At 41.9% G+C, this 24,159-nt stretch overlaps 1 pseudogene; it reads left to right on the top strand.

Moving 5' to 3' along the window:
- The first annotated feature begins 8,729 nt into the window (after nt 1–8,729).
- Nucleotides 8,730–23,870, top strand: LOC101415357 (lysosomal acid lipase/cholesteryl ester hydrolase-like; annotated as a pseudogene).
- The last annotated feature ends 289 nt before the right edge of the window (nt 23,871–24,159 follow it).

Raw genomic sequence — 24,159 nt, 5'->3', positions numbered from 1 at the left:
AGAGATATATATCAATAGTATGCAATTCTATAAGAATCTCTCATGCAGCCATGGGGATGCAAAAGTCCAGGTTCCACAAGCAGGCTGTAACCAGGGGCTGCAATGAAAGACCAATGAAGGTTCCTGATGAGTTCAGGAAGATTTTAGCTGTCCAAAGATGAGCTGGGAAATTCTCTCTCAATGCTGGAATCACTTTCCCTTTTAAGACATTCAACTGATTGGGTTAAGCATCACTCATTGCTGATGGCAATCTCCCTGATTGATGTAATTAGAACCAGCTATCTATGATTTACCACTGCAGGAAGTCAATGGTGACCAAAGTACATAAATGCCCTTGTATTAAAATTAGCCCAGTGCTTCCTTGACCAAACAACTGTGCAAAATTACCTAACTTGACACAATAGCCTAACCATTACAGTCCACCCCTTGTCAATTTGGCAACCATACATATTATCTTAAACCATACTTAGTCTCTAAGTAAAAACAATAACAGACTTAACAATGCTCAACTCTCTTGCATACAACCAGAAACACATTAATTCCATACAGAATATGGTGCAAGTTCTTAGGTAATATTCACTCTCAAACTTGACATCCTCAAATATTATGACATGAAACAGATACAATTTGTTATATGATAAGGGAAAAGTTTGGGGAAGAAGACAAAGATGTTAGTTTTGTATACATATACAATCATTATCATAATGAAACAAGGAGGAAAGATTCATGACCATTATAGTCCTCATTTCTGTAATTGGTCACATGATTGAAATTCATATTTATCACTAATTTCTTCCTCTACCCATTCCATGTTTCCATTACCCTCAGTAAGCACTTCAGTTGGCCGTGGTTCTTTGCATGGTAGGGTGATCCAAACTTTCATTCCTGAAGATTCTGGGCCATCATTAGTTCCTACTTGGATTGGGTTGTTGCAATTTTCCATTGACTTTAATCATAGGACATGACAGTACTAAGAGATACCCTAGAGGATCTCCTGTATTCCAAGAAAACCCTTCTTTGCCCCCATTATGTAGAAGTAGTCCTACTTCCCCTTGATAGTCAGGATCAATCAACCTAGCCAGTATAGTGATTCCCATCTTTGTTGATTCAGAGGTAAGAGGAGCCCAAAGTGGCCAGGTGGCAGTTTTAATTTCCAGTTCAATGGACTCATTGTTGTGTTCACTGCTGACAGTCCTCCTCTTTTTGGGGCTAAAACCTGTAGACCAGCAGAGTTTGAGGTTGCGGGGACAGGAAGCAAAAATTTTCCTAGTGGGTCACTAGGGGTAATAGTGAGTGGTGCCAGTCCCATTTCCACCCCTTGATTCCTGGACCCATGGATCCTGATTATGAGAGAAACAGCACCATAGAGTGGACACTGATTTAGAGCATACACAGCCTCCTGGAGAACACTCCCCCAGCCCAGTAAGGTATTGTCTCCTAGTAAGCACCATAATTGAGTCTTCAAAAGACCATTCCACCATTTTATCAATCCAGCTGCTTCAGGGTGATGGGGAACATGGTAAGACCAGTGAATTCCATGGGCATGTGCTCATTCCTGCACATCATTTGCTGTGAAATGGGTTCCTTGATTGGAAGCAATGCTGTGGAGAATGCCGTGGTCATAGATAAGATATTCGGTAAGTCCACGGATGGTAGTTATGGAAGAAGCATTGCATGGAGGAAATGCAAACCCATATCTAGAGTATGTGTCTATTTCAGTTAAAACAAATCATTGCCCCTTCCAGGGTGGAAGTGGTCCAATGACCACTGGGTAGCAGGCTGATCACCTCGAGGAATGCTGCCATATCAGGAGCTGAATGGGGGTCTCTGCTGCTGGAAGATTGGGCATTCAGCAGTGGCTGTAGCCAAGTCAGCCTTGGTAAGGGGTAGTCCATGTTGCTGAGCCCATGCATAACCTCCATTCCTACCTCCATGGCCACTTTGTTGATGAACCCACTGGGCAGTGACAGGAATGGCTGGGGAAAGAGACTGAGCATTAGCCAAAGAGTGGGTCATTTTATCCACTTGATTATTAAAATCTTCCTCTGCTGCAGTTACTCTCTGGTGAGCATTCACATGGGACACAAAAATTTTCATATTTTCTGCCCACTCAGAATATCAACCGACATACCTCTTCCCCAGACTTCTGTCACCAATTTTCCAATCATGTTCCTTCCAAGTCACTGACCATCCAGCCAAACCATTGGCAACAGCCCATGAATCAATGTACTAACACACCTCTGGCCATTTCTTCTGCCAAGCAAAATGAACAATCAGGTGCACCGCTCAAAGTCCTGCCCACTGGGAGGATGTACCCTCACCACTGACCTTCAGGGATGTCCCAGAAAGGGACTGCAGTGCTGCAGCTGTCCACTTTCAAGTGGTACCTGCATATCGTGCAGAACCATCTGTAAATCAGGCCCGACTTTTCTCTTCCTCAGTCAACTGTTTATAAGAGACTTCCCAAGATTTCAAAGCTGTAGGCTGGGAAAGAGAAGGTAACATGGCAGGGGTGGTGACCATGACATTTGGGCTACTTCCTCATGTAACTTACTCATGCCTTCAGGACCCTTTTGAGCCCTATCTCATATATACCACTTCCACTTTATTACAGAGTGCTGCTGTGCACGCCCAACTTTATGGTGACACACCACTGGGATGACACCTACCATCGTCAATCCTATCATTTTTCCCACAGCTGAGGCATTTTATTTGTATGTCTGTATTACATCCCAGGGAAAAAATACCCCAGGATTTTCCTACCTGTGCATTTTCATCTTGTTTCCTTTTTGGTCCATGATACCAGTCAATGTCATCAGTACAATAAAACCAAACTGACAGATGGGAGCAGATTATGCTGCCATTTTTCCAGATCTTTGAGTTGCACATCAAACCTGGGCCTAATCACTCTGCACTTGTTTACCTTGCCTGTCAGTTTCACAACAATTTTCCCTTCTGATCATAAATGATTTCAAATTTGCCAGTGTAGCCATGCTTCATCATCACAGTTAGAAACCAGATGATGATTTGGAAGCACAGCATGATAATAATCTGGCACTTCTCTTACCCATCACCCAGGATGTTCATGTGCACAATTTGGCGGATTGGAAAGGTGGCAGAAAGACTCTGTCTTTTTAAAAATAATAATTCTTTCCATCCTTCCAGACTCCTCTTGAATTCCAGCTCTCCCTGATTGCTCAAGTGAAGAGGAAACCCCTTCAACTGATCAAACGAATGCCTCTTGAGATGCTTCTCTTTTTCTGCTTCAGGGTTGACTTGCTTGTGTACTTCTTCTTCCCCTAAACTTCTCCCTATAGTGATTTTGAAGGCAGAGACTGGGAGATTTTTGTAGCTCTCCTACCAACTGGCAGCCCTGTCCATGGCAAGCCTAACCACGAGTCATATCAGGGCACTCTTTGGAAACCTAATGAAGGCAATAAATATTAAGTAATGTCATTTTTTTCTGTCATGGTTTATTCCTTCCTTCTTTCACACCATGTCCATACTCTGAGTTAAATGCTATGGGCACAGCCAGAAAGAAGACAGACCAAATCACTGCCTCCATGGAGCTTAATGATCAGGTTGACTCTGGCTGGTGGTGGGGAGAATAGCATTCCAAAGAGGGATGGTTTCCTTCCCTGCTCTATGGTGCAGGTGCCATTGTGTTCACTCCTGCAGAGGGCCGTACCTTTGCAGCAGGACAACTGTGTAAGATGAGACTGCAAGAAGCAGCAGAGGGTTCAGACTCCTGAAAGCTGCTTTATAAGTGCAAAGTGCAGGACTTTGGGGTCAGTGGAGATTGTTAAATGAGTTTTCAGACCACTCAACATATTTCTCTTACTATCCTTCTTTCATAGATGAGAAAACCAAGCTTTTCAGGGGCTAAATAACTTGTGTAACTTGGTTGGTAGTGAGGATGGGATTCACACGGGTGCTGGACTAAGTTCCCAGCCTCTGGAACTTTTCTTTCTCTTTGCCCTGGTAGAGCCATCCCATAGCCTGGTGGACAGGCTTCTATTAACTTTCTAGCCAGAAGAGATTTAGAGATAAACTTTTATTCTCATTTACTCCAGTGGTTAAAAGACCAGTGGTTAAAGCAAGGGCTTTGAAAAGAGGAGGCTCAAGGTTCAATTCTGGCTTGCTCCTAGCCCAGGGCTGCAGGGCAGGTTACTTTCTGTCTCCAGACCTGAGTAGCCTCATCCTCAAAGCCAGTTGCTTATACCATCTTCCTTCTAAAGTAAACCATACAGTGCCTGCACATGCTTAGCAAGTTAGGCTAAACACTAGTAATAAGGACAATTCACCAGTTGTCAGAATTTCATCTTGAGTAGGTGGGGCAGGCTGAGGAATCCCCTTAGGTACCAGAGCTCACATCTGAGGCTTCTTACCACAGTTACTCATTTATAGTGTTTTTAGCTGGTTTTGGGGGTCACCTCTTCAAAATTAGAATTAGGCTGTAACAGTGAATTCACTAGCCTCCTTCTTAGCCTGTCTCAGGAATGGTTGAACCAGCCCTTGAACTTCAGGTTTGTACAGAGCTGAGTGTCTTATTTGATAGATATGAAGCCTTCCTCAACTGTTCAGATTCACAGACCATTGGAGAGAGGTCTGTCTTGGGGCAAATCATTGAATTTCTCAAAACAAAGTAATAAGAATGTGTGTGAACCGTAAGATATGTCCTTGTTGTCATTTTGTGTAGATCCTGCCATTGCAGGAGTTAAGGGGCCCCTTAAGCAACTTACAGCATATCTTCCAAGCTCTTCTAAAAGGCTGTGGGTTATAAGGCTCCTCCTAAATTAGCAAGGTGCAGGCCTTTTCCTCTGCTATCTGAGAGCACATGAACCTGGGCTGTCAGGCCAGAGAGGGAGCTGTGGTTCCAGGTAAGATAAAGACCTCGACTGCATCAGTGTCCTCTGGGGAACTATTTTGAAAATATAGATTCTTGGACCTCATCTATGAGCCTCTGGACATGGGCTCAGGAAGCTGAGTATGTAACAAGCTGCCCAAGTGGGTCTGGTGAGCAGCCAGGATAGGAGCTACTGGGTAGACTCTGAAAAAATGCTTGTACACCCAAGATATAGCACACAGTTTCATAAAGGGCTTTGTCCCCTCATGCCCACACAGGGGATGTCAGGATTTAAGAACCCTGAGGGTAGATCGAGGCAAAGAGGCTGAAAGGGACTTGTGGGGATCTGACACCACCTTGAAGACGCTCCCCAGGCTCTTTCTCTTTCAGGAGGCCATGCAGTGCGTAATTAAAGCCAGGTCCAAGAGTCATGCCATCTGCATCGGAATCTAGGTTCCACTGTTGCTGGCTTCTTGATCATGGACAGCTTATTTTTCTCCTCTGATCCTCAGAGTCCTTATCTGCAAAATAGGGGTAAAAACTGATCTCCAGTTGTATGAGTTTTCCTAGCACTGCTGGGAAAAAATACCACAGACATAGTGGATTAAACACATATTTATCATCTAACATTTGGAGGTCACAAGTCATAAATCAAGGTGACAGCAGGGCTGTGTTCCTTTTGGAGGTTCTAGAGGAGACCATGTTCCCTGGTCTTTTCCTGCTAGTGGAGACTGCACACATTCCTTGGCTTGTAGACTGTCGTTCCAAGCCCTGGTTCCATTGTCACAGCTCATTTTTCTGACTTTGATCCTCTTGCCTCTATATCATAAGGACCATTGTGATTACAATGAGTCCTTCTGGACATCCCAGGATGCTCTCTCATCAGGATTCTTAAGTTAGTGATATCCACAAAGTCCCTTTTACCATGTATCTATTTGCTGGGATTTGGAATGGACATCTTTGGGGGTCCAGGATTCAGCATACTGTGCCAACTCAGAAGCTTGTCATGTGGCTTATTGAGATAATGCATGAAAGTCCTTACAGGGAGCCTAACACATAGCCAACACTTGGTGTGGTCTTACGTTACTCTGATTTTCTGAGCTAAAGAATGTCACTTCATTTTATCTTTCTTTATAGTGCTAATACTATTTTATTATGTATTATATATTTATTATGATCATCATTGACTATTTTTGTTTTAAATCTTTGATAGGTATCAAGCACTCCATCATCCCCCCTTTAGGAAGGAAAACCTGTATTTCAGAGAGGTTGAGTAACCCTACAAATTTCACAGCTAGTAAAAGCCAAGGCCTGGCTCATGCCAACAGCTGTATTTTTGCCCCTACTCTTGACCTACTGCTTATTTTTCTTTTTGGTTCTTCCCTGGAGCACAATGTGGTTTATGCATACTTTTCAGAACATGGTGGAGGCTTGTTGAGACAAGTGTTGCAGTGGAGAAGGGCTTGGGAGGCAGGAGGAACTTCCCCACTCACCCACCCAACTTTCTCCTGAGGCTCCTGGCTAAAGCAGATTCAGTTTTGGAGCCTAAGTAATGGCCTCTTCACATCCACCCACATTAGGCCAAGCCAGGTGGTCACCATTGTGCTGCTTCTCTTTGCCAGCTCTGTGCTAATGACTTACTTGACCTGGATAAGGTCCCTTGCCCTCTCTGAACCAAGAAGTGATCCTTCTAGGCCTTGCTGTCAGCTCCCAGTCTTCCTAGAGCACATCTGAGGGGGGCAGCCCTTGTCTTGCCAGTTTGTTGCTCAGACAAATCTAGGCCTTGTGGAGCTGGGTTGCATGCAGTAGGCTGATCCTCAGAAGAACTGCCTGGGTGGGCAGGGTCAGGCAGACAGGATTGAGGTTGGTGTCCCTGCCTCCATTCTCTATTTCCTCCACCTACAAGAGATTATTTTCTTCCAAGCACTTGATGTGCATCCCTCTAAAATAGCTTTCCTCTGTTGGCCCATCATTCCCTGGGGTCCTTTTGTATGTTCTAGGATGACTTCTTTCTTGTTAAAACTTTTTTCCTATAGCAAAGTGGTTAAAAGCACAGAACAGGCATAGGATATACTTGGGTTCAAATCCCCAACCCCCCTCTACTAGCTGTAATTCTACCTTAGGCAAGTTGCTTGATATCTCTTAGCCACAATTCCCCATTCTGTTAATTGGGAATAGGACCAACTTCACAGCATTTTCAGCCCACTACCTACAGCAAATAAGCACTAAATAGCAACTGATTATCATTTCAGTCTTGTCTCAGCAAGGTGAGAAAACATTCAATTAAAACAATTCACCAGAACATGGGTTCTTAACCAGGGTTCCATGACTTGAATTGAAAAAGTAAATCAGGCTGTGGACTTGGCCCAGTGATTAGGGCATCCATCTACCATATGGGAGGTCCACGGTTCAAACCCTGGGCCTACTTGACCAGTGTGGAGCTGGCCCATGCACAGTGCTGATGTGCACAAGGAGTACCCTGCCACTCAGGGGTGTCCCCCTTGTAGGGGAGCCCCACACACAAGAATTGTGCCCTATAAGAAGAGCCGCCCAGTGTGAAAGAAAGTGCACCCTGCCCAGGAATGGTGCCACACACACTGAGAGCTGACACAACAAGATGATGCAACAAAAAGAAACACAGATTCCCATGCCACTGACAACAACAGAAGCGGACAAAGAAGATGCAGCAAATAGACCCAGAGAACAGACAACTGGGGGGGGAAGGGGAGAGAAATAAATAAATAAATAAAAAGCAAAAGAAAAAAAAAGAAAAAGAAAAAATAAATCAGCTTCTTTACTTTATTTTTCTGGCCTCTAACTGAAATCTATCATTTCCTTCACTTATGAATGTATGCAGTGAATAAATTACAGCAGTGACTGGCAAAGGGGCCTGTTGAACAAAAAATGTTAAGAACCCAGCACTAGAAGATGTGAATGCAGAGGGCATAACCCACCCCCAGAGATCTTCTTTTGCCAGCAAATCCTTTAATCCTTGATGGGTTTTGAGATGTGCAAGAGCTATATTTTGCCTTCCTTCAGTGCCTGCTGGGAGCAGTGAGAGAACTGACAGACAGGAGGGAGGCCTGTTTCCCATGCCCTCATCTCTTCTGCACGTTCTTGCCTTCATGCAATCAAGCAATTAGTGCCCAGTTTTCACTGATTTTCTACCCTGGGATTTAATATGTTCTTTGTGGATGGCACATGATGCTTAATAGAATTAGCACTTCTAAAGTGCAATAGGTTATATCCACTGCATCTCCCGCATGCCGAGGGCTCTTTTGTTCCAGATGAAACAGGGTTTCTTGGTTCCCAAATCTGTGTTACTTCCACTATGTCACAGTGTCTCAGGGACAGGTGAGAAGAAAATTAATTCACATATGCATATATGTATATGAATATTCAAGTGAATTAATACTTATGAACTTGTGCTTTCTTTCTTTTGGTTTATTCTGCTAGAATACATTTTCAGAAATCCAATTACTAGATCAAATTATAGACATCATTTATAAGTTCTTAAAAATATATTAAAAAATTAACAAACCAGTGTGTCTTGTTTCTAGACATGTAAAAATAGTTTCGCTGCCACCCTGCCAGCACTGTTTAAAAACATTCTTACTGATGTTATGTAGTACATTGCTATCTCAACAGTTTAATTTGTTTCTGTTTCATTATTTGTGGAATCTTTTATAAATGATCCATTTAGAGGTATATCACATTTGCTTTGAAGCTTGGTGCTGCTAACTGTTAAGTGTGAGTGTCTTTCAGGTCCCAGGCCAGTTGTGTTTCTGCAGCATGGCTTCCTTGCAGATTCCAGCGTCTGGGTCTCTAACCTCACCAACAGCAGCCTGGGCTTCATTTCGCAGATGCAGGTTTTGACGTATGGATGGGGAATAGCTGGGGAAATGCCTGGTCTCGGAAACACAGGACTCTTTCAGTTTCTCAGGATGAATTTTAGGCTTTCAGGTATATTTGAGTTGATTACGACACGGGCCTCTTTCCTTAGTGCCCTTTTCAGATGTGTGGGGATTTCAGCAGTGAAGATGGAGAGAGTGTGACTCTTAGGTCATAGGAGAGGGGAAAATGATGTCTTGTGAAAGGTTTTATACCTCCTTAATTGAATAAAAAGTGGTAGAGGACATTATAGATAAATAATTACATCATAGGCATTCAACCTGTTCAGGAGTTAGGAATTCTTGAGTCATTTTGTCATTCCTGCTAGTTTGGAGGCTGCTGGGTGAATTTTATCCCTTCTCCTTCCCCCTCCTCCATAAACATGTATTCCAAATGTTCATTTTTCTTCTTTCCAGAAATTCTCACCTCTGAAATTCTCTTCTTCCTCTTACTTCTGGCTTTAGTATTTAATAGTCTTATGACATTGGACACATTACCTAGGTCCTCTGTGCTTCGGTTTCCTTACCTGATGATGGGGATAATAAGCACCTACCTATGTGAGAAGCATCTGGCCCAGAGACTGGCACATCGTAAGTGCTCATGAACAGCCAGCTTTTCCATCATGGGTGACACTCACTCATGTGTGCACTACTCACTTGCAGGGCTTCTGAGTCCTGTGCCCAGGACCAGTCATTAGAGAAGGAAGCTCTATGGTCTCCTCCAGGCTTGCTTCCCATCTGTCAAACTGCACTTGCCAAGGACTTGAAACACAAGCATGAGAGCCTTTACCTAAAGACACAACAGGAATATGTTTCTTGTAGCACTGTTCACAATTGTGAAAAACTGGAAACTACCCAAATACCCATCAGCAGTGGACTGGAAAATTAAAATATGGTATATTCTCACACTGGAATGAGAACTAAGAACCCATAACTATATGCCCTGGGTGAAGTCAGATACAGAAGAATACATCCTGTATAACTACATTCATATAAAATTTCCAAGAATGATAAAACTATATTTGGTGTGAAAAATTAGGATAGGAGTTACCTTTTGGAAGCATGACAGGAAGGGGGATCAAGGGACCTTCTGGGCTTCTGGTTATGTTCTGCTTCCTCCGCTCAGCGCTGATTTACTAAGATATGTTCAGTTTGTGATTATTCTTTATGTATATGCTGGTATCACTTGTAGGCTGCTCTATTTGTATGTAATATTTCAGTGGATCAGTTCCTTTTTGGATTGTAGTTATGATGAGATGGACAATTAAGACCTACCAACTTCAGTTAACTCTGTTTTGAATAAAACTGGCCAAGAAAAATTGTATTATGTAGCTCATTCTCAAGGCACCACAATAGGAATGTAATGAAGGTGGAAAGTTTATACAATGTATTATTTTTATTGCAGAGCTTGCATTTGTTCTTTTTTTTAATTTATTTTTATTTATTTCTCTCCCCTTCCCACCCCCACCCCCCACTGTCTGCTCTCTTGTGTCCAGTCACTGTGTGTTCTATGTTCAGCGGCACCGGGAAGCTGTGTCTCCCTTTTTGTTGTGTCATCTTGCTGCATCAGCTCTTTGTGTGTGCGGCTCAATTCCTGGGCAGGCTGCACCATTTTCATGCTGGGCACCTCTACTTGTGGGGCATACCCATTGCACATGGGACACCCCTATTTGGGGGCATCCTTGCATGGCATGGCACTCCTTGCACATGGCAGCACTGCACATGGGCCAGCTCACCACACAGGCCATGAGGCCCTGGTTTCGAACGCTGGACCTCTTATCATTTGACTCTATCATTTGACCGACATCCACTTCCCTGCATTTGTTCTTAAAAGTAAAATATAAAGAAATAATGTTAGTTCACATACAAGTTTGTTTGTTGTTGTTGTTGTTGTTGTTTTATGCCAAGCAGAAATAACAAATAGGGCAAGGAATTTTGGTAATATTTGATTTTCTTTACAAATTCAGATTATAATAAAAATGGATAAACATTGTGTATTGCTCCATTGAAATTGGACGAGCCTATTATATATGACATATTTTACTACTAAGCAATATATAGGAATGTTGGAAGGTGGAAAACAAGAAGTTTTATAAGTTCACAGATTTAAAAAAATATATACAAGATAATACATTGACCTTTAAAATTAACGGAACCAAACTAGTGGAAGATTGCTAGATTATACTGCCATTATTTAAAAATGGTTTTTAGGAAACAGACTTGGCCCAGTGGTTAGGGCGTCCGTCTACCACATGGGAGGTCCACGGTTCAAACCCCGCGCCTCCTTGACCCGTGTGGAGCTGGCCCATGTGCAGTGCTGATGCGCACAAGAAGTGCCCTGCCATGCAGGGGTGTCCCCTGCGTCCCCGCGCAAGGAGTGCACCCCACAAGGAGAGCCACCCAGCGTGAAAGAAAGTGCAGCCTGCCCAGGAATGGCGCCGCAATCACTTTCCGTGCTGCCGACGACAACAGAAGCGGACAAAGAAACAAGACACAGCAAACAGACACAGAGAACAGACAACCGGGGGAAGGGGGAATTAAATAAATAAATAAATGTTTTAAAAAATGGTTTTTAAAATGTACATGCATTTTTTATTTATGGTGATTATAAATTAAGGTGTTCATTTAAAGAAACCAAAGTTTAAATAGAAAATACCCATGATTCTATCAACAAATTCTAATATGAGAGCATCAGAACCCAAAACTCTTAACTTTGTTAAGAGCTTAGAGACCTGCCCCATTATTTGTTTAATTCTCCATTTTCTGTTGCATGTTGAGAGTGTTTACTGTATGTAACAGCTTTGTGGTCATGTTGCATGATCTCCTTAGAATAAGTTCTAGAGGAATTACTATACTGCAAGTACAAATGCTTTTCAGTGTATTGTTATGTACAGTCAAATTGCCTCACTCTCACCATCTCTAAACACTCTTTGCAAATTTGGAAGGCTAAAACCAAAAAGGAACTTGAATATATTTGCATTTCTTAGGAATGGACTTAGGCTCTCTTCTTTGACCTATCTACTTGTGTCCTTTGCCCCACTTCTTTGTCAGGTGACATTCTAGGACCTAGTTTAAGGCTGGAAGCGGCCTGAAAGGAAGCTAAGAAATATTTTAAAGCAACAGATTCTAAATTTCTATGAGTTCCTTTTTAGGTGATTACATAACTGAAGGGCCTGCTAGTCCTTAGGGATGGAAGGAAGGGGGAGTGGGGGAGGAAGATGGTCAGGTGGAGCTGTTGGGGATGGACTTTACATGGCAAGGTTCAAATTGTTCAAGGAACAGGGAACGTCTTCTGCTTCAGGCAATCTGGATTTCTTTCAGTGCAAATCTAGGTTGAGATTTGGAATAAGCCCTTTAATTATATTTGTTTTACATGTTTAATCTTAGTGTTTTTGCACATAGAAATTCAAATGGGCCCTGTTTCAAGTGTTTTGCTCTCTGATTGCAGCATTGCTGACGTGGTTCTCACGCTTTCTCTAGACTTTAACAAAAAAGGGCAGCCCTTGCCTTTTCCAACAGATTCTCAACATGGAATTCATATTTTCTTTCTTTTGTTTGCATAGGTTTTATAGCATATTCATGGATCCCTTGACTGGCCAAAAGGATTAAAAATGTTTTTTGCCCTGGCTCCTGTGGCTTCAGTCAAATTCAACACAAGCCCTTTAATCATATTAGGAAAATTTCCATATCTTCTTAAGGTACATTGTGATCACCCCTCCCCCTACCCAGAAACTTCCATTACACATTTGAAGAATTGACCAGTGGTGGGAAATATAGGCCTTCCTCTCTTCATTTTATTGTCAATAAAACAGAAGGGTTTTTTCTCTTCATGGTTGTAGCAGTTTGATATAGTTATGAATTCCAAAAATAGATATTGGATTATGTTTGTACATTGTTCTGTACCTGGACATGATTAAATTATCATAGGGCTTTGATTGGGCCACATCAGGATTGTGTTGAGTCCCCTCACAGGGGAGGGTGGAGAATCACAGATTAAAGGGGCATGACAAAGGTAGAGTTGGCGCTCTTGATGCTAGAAATTTTTTGATGTTGGAGTTTGATGCTGAAATCTTAAGCTGGAGCCCCAGGAAATAAGCACACAGAAGAAAGAGAAGGAAGCCCAGGAAGAGAAAAACCCTGAACTTGGACAGAAGCAAGACCTGTGAAGAGAGGAGCAAGGAAGCCTGAACCCTGGCAGTTATTGGCAGCCATCTTGCTCTGAGATGCACAAATAGACTTTGCTGAAGGAAGTAACTTATGCTTTATGGCCTGGTATCTGTAAACTCCTACCCCAAGTAAATAACCTTTATAAAGGTCAGCAGATTTCTGGTGTTTTGTGTCAGCACCTCTTTGGCTGACTAATACAATGGTTTTTCTTAAATACATATACCTTTCAGAGTGGCTCTACCAATTTCATCCCTGATCAAAAAGTTTATGAGCAACTCATTTCCCCATTCTGGGGGGTTTTCATAACAATAAAAATTCCCAAATATCTCAATTCCTGGAGATTGTGAATTAGTAGTGTGTAAAAATACAAACTTGTTCTCCTGCTTCACTCTCTCTCTGCATTGGAGAAAGTGTTTTCTTAAATCCACAGTGGGGCCTGGGGATGTGTGTCCTTCACCAATCACCCTCTAGATTCCAATGTAGGCAAAAGAGCCTGGATTTGGGATTGTCTCTTCTAGACTATTGTAGTATCACAGAAAATTGACAAAGTGAGTGGTCAAATATTCATAAAAGCTTTGAATTATCTGCTGACAAGTGCATGTTGCTTCTGTGAATGTTAAATTTTCCTTCTAATTCTTTCTCAAAACACAAATTATAAAGAAATCAAAGTTGATATGTGTAGATTTGTATACATATCACCTGTATACAAAAGCAAAATTCACCTTATAATATATGTGTGTATATTCTGTCCTTATGGGTAATTTTGTGGAGTTTGTCACATTAGTGCTGGGTAGCAGTTCTGAAGTACAAGGTCAACCTCACATACCATGTCAGTCAAAAGGAAAATGAGTTATTGTGATTCAGGTCATTGATGGGTAAACCTATTAACTTGTTTGCTTGATGTTCCTTTTCTTTTTTTCCTCTCCCCTAACAGTTCCCCCATGTTGTCTGCTCTCTGTGTCCACTCGCAGTGTTTTCTTCTGTATCTGCTTGTATTCTTGTCAGTGGCACCCAGAATCTGTATCTCATTTTGTTGTGTCATCTTGCTTTGTCAGCTCTGTGTGTGGCACCATTGCTGGGCAGGCTGTACTTTTTTCACACTGGGTGGCTCTCCTTATGGGTGCAGTCCTTACATGTGGGGTTCCCTACATGGGAGACACCCTTGCATGGCATGGCACTCCTTGCACACATCAGCACTGCATGTGGGCCAGCTCATCACACAGGTCAGGAGGCCCTGGGTTTGAACCTTGGACCTCCCATGTGATAGGTGGATGTGCTATCCATTAGGCCAAATCCACTTCCCATGCTTGGTGTTCTTTTTCTTTCTTTCCATTTGTTTTAACAGAGAGCCTCAAAAACATGTTTTTGTCACATGTGACCATTATGTAGTCTCAAAGCAAGCATTTATAAAAATGTCTTTTCATGTCACTTGACCTCTGCATGCCAAATTTGCTTCCTCAAAATCCCCAGCTAATTCTAGAGTCATAAGCCTGGAAAACAGGAAAATGAAAGGCAACCCAGTGTTGGTCTTTAGATCTTGATGTCTTGTAGAAGACAGATTTCATAGAAATCACAAGCTTGTATATTCACGGGGCAAGTTTGCTTGAAGAAGGGTTGACTATGATCTGTAAAATGTTTTAAATTTAAATACCACCATTTAAAAAGTGGAATATTTAAAATCTCAATAGTTGATTATTTTGGGAGGAGAGGAAGAAGCTGTGAACCACTGGGCCCATAGTCCTATCCCCAGACAGGACAGAACCTGCTGCAGTTGTACCCTTGAGACAGAGCACAAGCTTTCCAGTTCTCTGCAGTTGTCAATAGTCCCTAGTCATAAACACTGAGGCAGGTGGCATTTTCCCTTCATACTTTTACTAATTTGTATTTACATGCTGTCTTTTAGGCATTTGAATTTCTCACTCCTGCTTGACTATCCAGAGGGTAGGAATGAGCAAGAGTGTAAATTATAAGTGGGTTTGGGTTCAATATAAGGTAGATTTGTTTCCTACTCTACTTGTGTGGGGAGGTCTACCTTGGGGGCATAATATTTACACTGGACCTACTTGAGCACAGGTCCAGAGTCCAGTCGTCAGCAATGATGTCGACCAGGTGGTGACAAATTTTTTGGTAACCAACCAGAGAGTAAATATAGTACATACTTTCAGCTTCATGGACCATATGTATGTTGCCCTGACTCAATTCTGCTGTTGTAATGTGAAAGCAGCGAGGGCCAATACATAGATACATAAGTGTGTCTGTGTTCCAATTAAACTTTATTTCCAAAAACAGGTAGGGGATCGGATTTGGCTAATGATCTCTGATTGGACTAGGTGGATGTACCCTCAGCAGAAATTGCTAATCAATCACAGCCTCAAGTCTTTCTCAAAAGTCAGGATCAGTCCATCACAGTCAGGTGAAAACTATCTGGGGCTGGCTCTGGGATGAGTGAGCATTAAGGCCCTTTCCCACTATACAAGGCAGCTGTAAAATGAGTAGATTTTCTGCCTCCTTCATTTTGAGAATTGGGTAGGTATCTATAACATTGGGGTAGATTATCAGATTTTGCCTTAGTAAACTTAGGGCATCAGTATCCTATTTGAATCTCCACTGGTTGTCATTTTACTCCTGAGTTCATCCACGGATATCCTTGCCTCTGGTCTCTGCTTCTAAGGTGGGTCATGGAAACCTTTGTACCAGAAAGAGATACTGAATATATTCTTGGGTTTGTTTTTATAGGATTTATTTGGAGTCAAAGAATTTCTTTCCCAGAGTGCATTTCTGAAGTGGCTTAGTACCCGTATTTACAACCATGTCATTCTGAAGGAGCTTTGTGGAAATCTCCTTTTTGTTCTGAGTGGATTTAGTGAGAAAAATTTAAATATGGTATGTATGTTTATAGTAAGACTTCTTTAAGCTTTCAGTATCTTTATTTTGTCTGTGAATGTGTTTGGATTAGATGATATAGGTGAGGTGGGAATGACCTCATTAGAGCTCCAAGGGCTTTTCATTTCAGAGACGGGAGAGTAATTTCAGTAGGTGCCTAGAATGCTCTTTGCTGTGGTCATCAGGCAGGCAGTTATCACCTTCCTACGTTGTATCTATATGGAAATATTGAATGAGAAGATTTGTAACAAGTTAATTTCTGATATTCTAGTGATTTGTTTCTTTTAAAAAATTACTGTGTGCTTAAATTTGAATGACTTTCCATATATATGCACATATGTGTATATGTGCATGTGTATTTTTTTAAAACATGTAAACCTTTGGCCAGCAATATACTTGTGTTCCTAAATATATTTGTATTTTGTAATGTTGTATTTTCAAAAACAGGTTTTTAAATTCTGGAGTGAAGACAGCAGGGATTTTTAAAAATAATATTTTTTCTTTTTTTATGCTGATAAAATTGGGTAACAATGGTATTCAAAATTTTGAAATTCAGAGAAGCATGAAGAAGGAAAAAAACTACCTATAATCACAACCCATTAGGCTACACAATTACCATGTTGTTGCCTTTCATTTCCTTCCTATATACCCTGTGTGTGTTGTACATATTTTATAGGACTTATTTATAGTTGAGAAAATTTTTCCCACCTCATATATTTGAGGTTACGGCTCTGTAGTTTTTAAGTTTCAAAGGATAATATATGTATATTATTGATGTCACCTTCATACTGTTTTCCTTCATATTTCAACATATTTATTTTGCAGTCTAGAGTGGATGTATATATTACACACTGTCCTGCTGGAACTTCTGTGCAAAACATGTTACACTGGGGTCAGGTAGGTATTCCAGGAGCAAAGTTGGGGGTTTGTGTAGCATCATTGCTAGAAAGGTTGCGCATTCCATGCAGGACCTCTCTGTAAATGTTTTTCAAGTAGAAGACACTCTGCTTACAAGTATGAGCTGATTTCCTTCCCCAGAGTCCTGGATTCCTCATTGAGTTAGTCTGGCTTTTGCTGTCCTCTCTGGAGCATACCACACCATGCCGTGGGTTCAAAAAACAGTAATTGTGTTGACTCATTTCTTTTCTCTTCCCTTCTCCTCGATATTCTGCTATTCACTGAGTCTCAGATTTATTTTATTTCCATGTTGCTTCAGAAAGCATGATTTTAGAGCAGCCTTGGAGATAGAAGCGTCTATTTCAGTATTAACCTATACACATAATATGCCTGGAAGATCAGTAGACAGACAACTTAAGCCTATTATTATCAACTTATCTCTTGTCCCTCCCTTTGGTTGCTGAGCAGTGAGAATCTGTATTTTCAGAAATAAATTAACAGCTGCCCAATAGCTTCTTCTGCTTCATCAGATTGGGGAACCTTTGCCATGTGATAGCACTTTAGTGAACTCAGTGGCCTCAGAAATATCCTCCCCTGGGAGTCCTGTTCTTAGAGTATCTCTGGACTTACCCCTCAGGAGCCAGAAAGAACCCTGTGAGGCTTTAGCTTCTTGTCATGAGGGGTGACCACGTTTCGTTTCAGATGTCAGTGACTCAGTGACAGATTGCTGAGGTTTAGTCCAGGGGCACCTGCAATGGCGAGTAGTGCAGTACATGCTGCACAGCACACTTCCACCTTTTAAGGTGTCCTGAACCCTTTGAAAATCCTCACATTCACACATTCATTCAGGCTCCTGCTTTTCTCCTAGTCACATCTATTTATACTCACTTGTTTTCTTTCTAGACCTGCCACCAAAATTCTCCTACCTTTTTGTGTGTGTGTGTGGTTGTGATATTTTATTTCTTTATTTTTTTAATTATCTTTTTCCCTCCACCTTTTCTGAGCCTTTTCCCCTCTCTCCCCTAGAGGACATTTTGCCAGAAAGGGTGAAATTCTGTCACCTCAGCAGTTAGTGCACTCCTAAGGATGTGTGGAGGGTGACTCAGCTGACTGAAGGCACAGGCTGGGCTATGCTCTAGCTCAGTGGCCTTTGCAAGAGCTTGATTCTCAGGTCCTTGGCAAAGTACCCATGACCACCCCCTAGCTTTCAGGGGAACTGCTCTTGTTCCAGCCCCTTTTATGTGGCAGCTGACTAGAGTCAGGGTTGCAGGCTGAGTTCCCCAGCACAGCTCTCTTGCTCACTTGTGACCTTGTGACTTTAGGCTCTACTTACTTTGGAATTTCTTTCATAACCATTTCCAAAGCCCAGACTCCCTGCAGAAGGCAGCCTTGCCCTTGACCCTTGTGCCTTCTTTGTCATCTCTTTGTCAGTAAAATAGCTGCTTGACAGAGTGACTTCACAGGACACTTTCCTTGATCCCACCTCCTCTGGGCTGTTTGCCAGAGGCTGCCACCCAGCCTGTCAGGGGAACCCTTGGTCAGTCTGCTCTAGGCGGCAGCCCCGGTGCCTGCTGGGAGCGGCTGCTGAAGGTGGGCGGGGCCTGGGTGTTGGCAGCTGAGAACCCCAAATCAGGTGTGGATTTTGGAGGTTCCTGTGGTATGATTTGGGAGGTGCCCTCAAAGGCCATTTTATTCACAGAACAGTCAGAAGTTTGCTTTTTGCTTAATTAACATTCAGTTATTCATTTCCAAAACCTAGAACTTTACTTGGCTGTTAAATTTAGCTTACAAATGTTATTCTCGTTAGAGCCTGACAAATTCCAAAGAGCCCCAGAGCTGAGACTCTCATTTCTCTCTCTGGCCCTCTTGGAGCCCTGCCTGAAGCCCAGGTGCTCATTCCTGTGTGAAGGTTGGTTCTAGTACATCTTTACTGTTGGTCAGAAATACTTCAGGTGCAGGTGAAAATGCGAACTCTGGGGCCCTCCTCAAGATCTGTTGAAACTCAGAATTCTGAGGGGGTGTGTCTCTAGGATGTGCATTTTTAAATACAAAACCCCAGGTGACTCTGATGTACTCCATTGTTTGCAACCTAATGCTAAAAAAAGAGAGAAATATTTCTTAAAACATTAAAAAAGGACATTTAACATAATGTATGCACACTATGATATTTTAGAAAATACATGAGTGCAACAAAGTAAAACCACCTGTGTGTGTACCACCCAGGGGTAGGCACTGGTAGTATTTTGGTATAATCTTACAATTGTTTGGTGTAATAATTCCCATTACAAAAGTAGGGTCCTAGGACACACACTTTCTGTAACATTCCTTTCTATTGAGTGAAATGGCCTTGTATTTGTTAGATACAGGCTGAGTTGCTACATCAGAGACCCAAAAATACAGCCAGTGAAGCAATTTCTTTCTTTCTTGTAATATGGAGATCAGTGGTCTGGGGTGGTGGTGGAGGGGTGTGGGTGTGCACTTCAAAGTCATGCAGGAACAAGTGTACTCCACCCTGTAGCTCTGCCACCCCTGGGTGCTGTCCTCCTCTGCCTGGGTGAAGCTGTGTCATCTCCATGTCTGTTCCAGCCCACAGGAAGTGGGGAGCAAGGAAGGGCAAGGGGCTTAATGTTGAGGAGGTAGCTCAGAAATGAGCCAGATGGCCATGCCTAGTTGTGAGGGGGGCTGGGAGGTGTGCTTTCTACATGGGTGGCCAGGTGTTCAGTGAACGCCTGAGCTGTTCTAGTGATGTGGGTTACGGGTGGGAGGCTCTTTGTCTCTTCGGAGATAACCTTAACCTAAGCTGTCTGTCATGACTTGTGGGTGTAGAATGGTAAGAGGCTGCAGTCCTGTCCTTGGTGACCATGGCAACAACTCCAGTCCCAGGAAACAGTTTAACAATGCAAAGTCTATAAATTTTAAATATTCAGGGGAAACACAAACCAAATGTGCTAAAAAGCTTATCTAAAATGTATGAAGTCCATGCTAAAAGCTTATCTAGGATGTAGAAGATATATGCTAATTCAAGCCTATTGAGAACTGAAACAAAAGGACCATTTGGCCTTTCCTCTCTGTATAAAAGGGACTCAAAAATCTTGTCTGGGCCTTGGGATTGAAACAGAAAGCTCGTGAGTCCAGCCGGCCGTCAATAAACCATTTTTCCTTCTCAAAATCATTCCTGAGTCCTAGCTTCTCTATACACAAATAATCAAACCTCTCTCAACTTCTACAACACTAGTACTGAAAGCAGGAAGGCAATAATGGACACTGGGGGGGAGAATGTCCAGGTCAAATCTAAATTTAAAAAAATATTTTAATGCAGAGCAAGTTTTCCATTGTATGAATATTTTTCTCCTCATCCTCCTCTTCCTCCTCTCTCATTCCCTCCTGCTCCTCACCACTCCCCAAAATCTCTTCCTCATAATGTTTTGTAATATCAAACCATCCTAGGAATATATTGTGTTATATTGCATTATAGATATGTATTTATACATTAGGCAGATTATTTTTCTTAGGATACACTTGAAGAAGAACACATAGTGATCAGAGAGCTGGCCTATTTGTTTTTATCCCCCCCCCCCCCTTTGTGGCTTTATGCTTGCTGTCTGCTGTGTCCATTCTTTGCATTCTTATGTGTCTGTATTTATTTATTTATTCCCCCCACCCTTGCAGCTTGCTTGTTGCCTGCTCTCTGGGTTCATTCATCGGGTGCTCTTCTGTGTTTTTTCTTGTCTCCCTTTTCAATGCATCACCTTGCTGATTTGGCTCTCTGCAGCCTTTGTTGGCCGGGCAGCACTCCGTGGCATGCAGGCAAGCCTACCTTCACAAGGAGGCCCTAAGACATGAACCCAGGACCTCACATATGTTAGAAGGGAGCTCAACTAATTGAAACACAGCTGCTTCCCAGTGTTTGCCTATTTTTAAGACTTCGATACATATTGTAGTATAAAAAAGTTGAGCCTATTCCCATTTTATTAGCATTTGAGACTTAAAAACAACTTTCTAAATGCCACGTTAAAACTGTGTATCCTAATATTACAATTATTTCCTCCTGCTCTTCAGCCACATAAGGTTATTACATAAGTGTAACCATGTAACTATTCTGTTTTAATTTCTGATATTTTTCCACTTATTATTTATAAACATTCTTTAGAAACAGTTTTGTGTTTCTGTCTTTTCATATTTATTATTTTTGGCATGACATACCATTTGTGCATATTGTAATATAATGCAATTAACCCACTATCTAGTAAAGAACTTTAACTTATTTCTGTGTTTCTGTTGCTAGAAATGATCTTTTCCTTATCCAATTTTCCCTCCTTCTGAGGTGCCTTTTCAATGGATAGTTTTTAAAGTCCTAAAATGACCCTCAGTACCAAATTCAAGTTTAAGAGTTTAGTTGAGTTATAGGCAAGTTTTTCCTTTATATTCATACTCGGCTTTATATAAATGCTGAAAGACAGGATTTGACCAAGTGGTAAATTCACATCTGAGTACAGCAGAAGAACAGCTCACATGGAGATATTTTCACTCACAATTGGAGAGGGAACAGGTGCACTAAGAGGTGCTGTAAATCCCTATTTTGTTCTGCTTGTTAAATGTGCCATATATTTAATATCTGTCATTTGAAATGACAAAAGCAGATGCTAAAACTTCTCTTTCAGCAATCCTCTGTGGTATCTGATCTCACACTACCTTTTATTATATCAAACAGTAGAATTTTATACAATTGATGAGGACTGAAACCACATACATGAAAAGCAAGATTGGCTCTCTTTGTAAAGTTAATATGGCGCCACCATGTGGCCAAAGGTTACACAGAGTTTCCAATTCATTAGGAATGCCAGTTATGGATTTAATTCTTGACATATTTTTAACTTGAGGGTCTGAGGGAACTATGGCTTTGCATTATTCCAAATTTTAAAAATAAGTGACTTTTTGTTCATAGTTTTATATCGGACTCTTGTAAATATGCATACGTTAAAATTGTAAATAAGATATCCACCAATGGCTTTAGTCTCCCCAATTGTGGAAGTTGTACTGACCTGCAGTATGATTTGGTGATTGCACCGGCTCTGGTATGCAAAAAAGAGAAAGTGTTACATTATTGACAAATAAAGGAATAGTATTACTAGACACATAGGATGGGTATATAGAACACTTGATGGTTTTGTATCTATTTATTTTCTTTCCCAAGTATAACAATTATAGTCTGTAAAAGTCTGATTAGAATTTAAGCAGAAAACATCAAAAGTTCATCCAATGGAAGCAACAATTGATTGAGTATAATTCAAAGCCTATGTTTGTAGCTGCTTTCTGTGCACTATTATAGCTACTCTCCAATTATACTACGAGAAATTGAGTCATTTAGTAAAGGAAAGCAAAAAAAAGTTACTTAATTTTAAATTACAGTTTGGAAATAAAGAATAAATGTGGTTATCTATATAAAATTGATTTCTGAGGCTGTGACCAAGTCTAGCAACCTATGAGGCTATCTCAAACTTCTGGATCAGATAACTTTTTCCCAAACTGGCTTCTTTTCTGGCTATTAAATCCCGAAAGTTTCAAGCCTTTGACTGGGGAAGCAGAGCCAAGAATTATTTCCACTACAACCAGGTAAAGTCTTAAGTCTTCAGAATAAAATGGGCCCTGAAACCTCATCAAGGAAGCCAGCCTGGGTTACTGGGTTCTAATAGGGGTCATTACTATGGGAAGTATTTGGGAGAGTTAGACAGGAATGCGTTTGTGTTTCCTCATTTGATTCTAAAAGCCCTCTGGTAGGTGTTGTGGGATGGGCCTCTCCTCCTTGCCCTTTCCTGGGCAGTAAATAAGAGTCTCCACTGTGATGTGTCATTTCATCATACTCCAGACACGGACTTAGCAGTCAGACCATCCTAGGGTAGTGACCTGCTGGCTCTGGGGCCTTGGCCTCATTACATTGCCTAGGCCTCCTTTTCCACATACAGGTAAAATCACCATTTTTGAGTGCTGAGTGTATGGTGCCTTTCCCCTGCCTCCTGTGACATTGTTGTAGAATTTGAGAGAGGTTCAATTATTTGCGTACAGAAAGGCCAGGAATCAGGAATGATTTTGAGAAGGAAAAATGGTTTATTGATGGCCGGCCAGACTCGGGAGCTTTTTATTTTGAACCTGAGCCCCAAACAAGATTTTCAATTTCCTTTTATACAGAGAGGAAAGGCCACATGGTCCTTTTGTTTCAGTTCTCAATAGGCTTGAATTAGCATATATCTTCCACATCCCAGGTAAGCTTTAGCATGGACTTCATACATTCTGGATAAGCTTTTAGCACATTTGGTTTACATTTCCCCTGAATATTTAAAGTTCATAAAGTTTGCATTGATAAATTGTTTCCTGGGACTGGAGTCGTTGCCATGGTTACCAAGGGCAGGGCTGCAGCCTCTCACCATCCCACACCCACGTCAGGACAGACAGCTTAGGTTAAGGTTATCTCCAAAGAGACAAAGAGCCTCCAACCCACAGCCCACATCAACATACGTGTGATTATCTCTGATGTGCAGATGAGGAAACTGATGTTTAGGGAATTTTTACAGCCTGCCTTCCATCCCCGAGGGAGAACATGGGAGGCTTTAATGCCAAAGCACCTTCCCAAGCCCTGGGTTCCTCTACCTGCCATCTGGTAGGTGGGGAGAGCTGCGCCTCTCTCAGGGGACCCGGCCCCTGTCATGGTGCCCCATGTGGCATATGGTAGCATCTCTATAACCAGCAGTCTTTATCCTTCACTGTGGGTTTGGGTTTTTTGGTTGTTCTGGTAATGGTAATTGATAAAATAATCTGATAGTGATTTTCAAAAGATAATCTCTTCTACTTACATCAAAGTGACTACGTGTTTAATGGAGACTGTGCTTTGTGATTTTGAAAATTAAAAAAAAAACAACTTCCCCTGTTTCTTTTTTTAAATTGTAGAGTTACTCTCCCACTTACAATGTGAAAGACATGCTGGTGCCGAGTGCAGTCTGGAATGGGGGACATGATGTGCTTGCAGACATCAAAGATGTCAATGTCTTACTGACCCAGATCACCTGCTTGGTGTACCACAAGACTATTCCTGAATGGGAGCATCTTGACTTTATCCAAGGGGCTTGGATGCCCCTTGGAGGTTTTATAATGAAATTATTTATCTAATGAGGAAATATGAAAGCCAGACATAAAAGATATAGAGGGCAGCAGACTTGGCCCAGTGGTTAGGGCATCTGTCTACCACATGGGAGATCTGCGATTCAAACCCCAGGCCTCCTTGACCCATGTAGAGCTGGCCCATGTGCAGTGCTGATGCATGCAAGGGGTGCCATGCCATGCAGGGGTGTCCCCCACATGGGGGATCCCCACAAGCAAGGAGTGTGCCCCATAAGGAGAGCCATGCAGCATGAAAGAAAGTGCAGCCAGTCCAGGGTGGTGACACATGTAGAGGTGACACAACAAGATGATGCAACAAAAAGA

This window comes from Dasypus novemcinctus, chromosome 6 (genome assembly GCF_030445035.2).
Source record: "Dasypus novemcinctus isolate mDasNov1 chromosome 6, mDasNov1.1.hap2, whole genome shotgun sequence".
In the NCBI taxonomy this organism is placed as follows: Eukaryota; Metazoa; Chordata; class Mammalia; order Cingulata; family Dasypodidae; genus Dasypus; species Dasypus novemcinctus.
The sequence above is the reverse complement of the archived record's forward strand: the minus strand, read 5'-3'. Positions and strand labels throughout refer to the sequence as shown.